We start from the raw sequence: 2,716 nt of genomic DNA on the forward strand, positions 1-2,716 counted from the left end.
CCATCCACCGTGCTTCCCCTCCCTTAGGTCTCATGGTCACTAATTACCATCCCAGAGAACAAGCGGTACAGACTGGGGAAGACGGACAGGGGCCCTGGTGAAACATGCACAAGAAAAACCTGGGATTTATAGGATATTTGACATCTAGAAAATTTTGCTTATGAATTAGTGATAAAAATATTAAGCAAAGAAAAATCAAAAGAGTGGTTTGTAGAAGGAAAATTTTGTATAAGAAAGGAAACATCATAGAGTACCCTTACATGTTCCTCCTATGAACAGAACTTATGTAGTCATATGAATATTGATAAAATGATAATTCTAATATAGCTGCAATGAAAGGGTGAGGGGATGTGAAAACTTAAATGTCAAAATTCTCATGTTTCAATGTATGAATTTAATATTTTTAAAGCTGAAAAATCAACAATGGGCAACATAAGCAAATGATTTTAAAATACGGACAAGTTTAAGAAAAGCATAGCTGAAAGAGTTGAAAGTGGTTGTGGGGATTGATATTTCTTCCTTAAAAACTGAAGTCTTAGGGGGATAAAGTGACCCCGAAGAAGTGTATGAAGTATTTAATGAAAACACACTTGAACTGAGAGCAGGTTCAGCTTGGCCAACAGCCACAGTTAATAAATAACCACCTGGATTCAGACACAGTTAGGGTTTAGAGGAGAATGAGAGTAGAGTCAAAAACTAGTCCATAAACTAGGGCTGGAAGGGAAATCCTTCGCTTGATGAACAACATTTTGGAAACAGCTACAGCCACGGTTTACTTGAGAATGGCAGCATAAGCGTCATGGCCCAGTTCCCCCAAAGAAGCAAAAATGGTAAAAATTATATATTAAAAAGCACTATTTAAAAATCTCTGGGAACTGGGGGCAGCCACCCGAGTGCTCCAGTGGGGTGGGACCACGGAGTCGGTGCCACTGCTCCACCAGATGGCAGGTTGTGGGGCTGCTGGGTGATGAGGACCAGCTCGGGTCCATGACAGGCCCAGGGCTCTGCTGGACGAGTTGGCGGGCGTGCACCCCAACTACAAAGAGGAGGAGGAAGAGCTCCTGGACCTCTACCACCGCCTAGATATGGACAAGAACATGCTGGCGGCCTGCGCAGGTGGCATGCTTGCTTATGTTGCTTACATCTACCTGGGCCTCCTGTAGGTGCTGCTGATCTGCACTTCGATGAGACAAGCAGAAGGTGAAGTATGGCAACATGGGGTTGCCAGACATGAATAGCAAGATGCTGATGGGCATCCACGTGATGGGCATTGCTGTTTTGCTCTCCAACCTGTGGTCTTCAGTGGCCATGAGACGCTTGTGGTTTGGGCTCTGTGCCCACATCAACCTGTGAAAACTGGAGTGTGTGGACACAGGGCTCACCTGAGATCACTAGCAAGTCTGCAACTCTGTTACTCTGCCTTAGGGCCCCTGACTCCAAGGCCAGGGAGTGCTCCCCACCTCACACTGCCTCATGAGCTTAAACCTGCAGCTGTGGCCACTCCAGTGTCGGGTCACAGCAGTCTGGGTAGGCTCAGGGTGCCAGCATCCCTCCCACTGCCCACAGGTTTTTTGGCACCAAGTGGATGATGTTCCTGGCTGTGCGCATCTATGGCCTCTAAAAGAAAAAGAAAAAGAGATCTGTGGAAATTGTGCTAAGAGCATGCAGCAAGTGAAGAAACATTCATTTCAGAAAATATATTAGAACTTGGTAAGAACAAAAAAAAAACTTGGTAAGAACAGTGAGAATCTACAGCCTTTGAATCATAACCTGCTCTCTACCTGTGCCTTCCCAGCTCTGTCTGACGAAAGGTCCACTCCAGTAGGTGCCCCCAAGAACCCAGAACTTCCTCCCCATATCCCTCCCACCTCCCAGGTGTGGACTATATTATCTTCCAGGAGAGCCAGGCCTACAGCCTTTCTCACCTCCTTTCAAGTGTGTGCAGTGGAGATTAAATTCTAGGTGATTGTGGTCCAGAGTTTGGGGATCCCTTCTTCCACCCGGTCCACACTCATAAGGAAGAAACTCTGCCCCAAGTGTGGCATAACAGAAATACCAGGCCCTGATCACCTTGGGCCTCGGCTCATTTGTCAGGCAGTTGTTCCAGACTGGAAGGAGCAAACTGAGATCAGGGGCTGCTTGCTGTACCTACCTTGTGACCCACACTTCAAGCTGGGGGATCACGTGGAGAAAAGTGGGTCACTATCACTACTCCCATGTCTGGGAGTTGAGTCTTAGAGAGTTTACCCAAAAGGGAAGAAAGGCCTTAGGAACAGAGACCTCAAAGGTGTCCCTGAAAAAAGTAACTTTATTGGCAAAAAGAGATTGGTACCATCAGTGGTGACACTTCAGGCCAACTGGTTTGCCAGTAAAGATGCAGGATGGGAGAATGTGGGGAGGAACCTGCCTCAAGTTAGAGCAAGCCTCAAATATTATCCTCAAAAACCATGCTTCAAAGCGACCCAAATTTAATTGCTTATGAATGTGGAACAACTTATTCCCCAGAGCATTATAAAAAGAGCTTGTACTATTGCTGGGAGTTGGTGGAGCCTAACAGCTGGATATGATCAAAGAAAGAGATAAAAAGACCTCTGCTGAAACCATGGTCATCCCAAGTGACTGTGTGCATATTGCATCCTCTGGAGGCTTTACACTGCGGAGGAAATGGACTTCACACACACACACACACACACACACACACACACACACACACACA

At 46.4% G+C, this 2,716-nt stretch overlaps 1 pseudogene; it reads right to left on the bottom strand.

Annotated features, from left to right (window-relative positions):
* Positions 1–1,513: 1,513 nt before the first annotated feature.
* The window catches only part of LOC115291127, a 30,888-nt pseudogene continuing 29,685 nt past the window's right edge, over positions 1,514–2,716 (bottom strand).

The sequence above is a fragment of the Suricata suricatta genome, chromosome 5 (assembly GCF_006229205.1).
Source record: "Suricata suricatta isolate VVHF042 chromosome 5, meerkat_22Aug2017_6uvM2_HiC, whole genome shotgun sequence".
NCBI lineage: Eukaryota > Metazoa > Chordata > Mammalia > Carnivora > Herpestidae > Suricata > Suricata suricatta.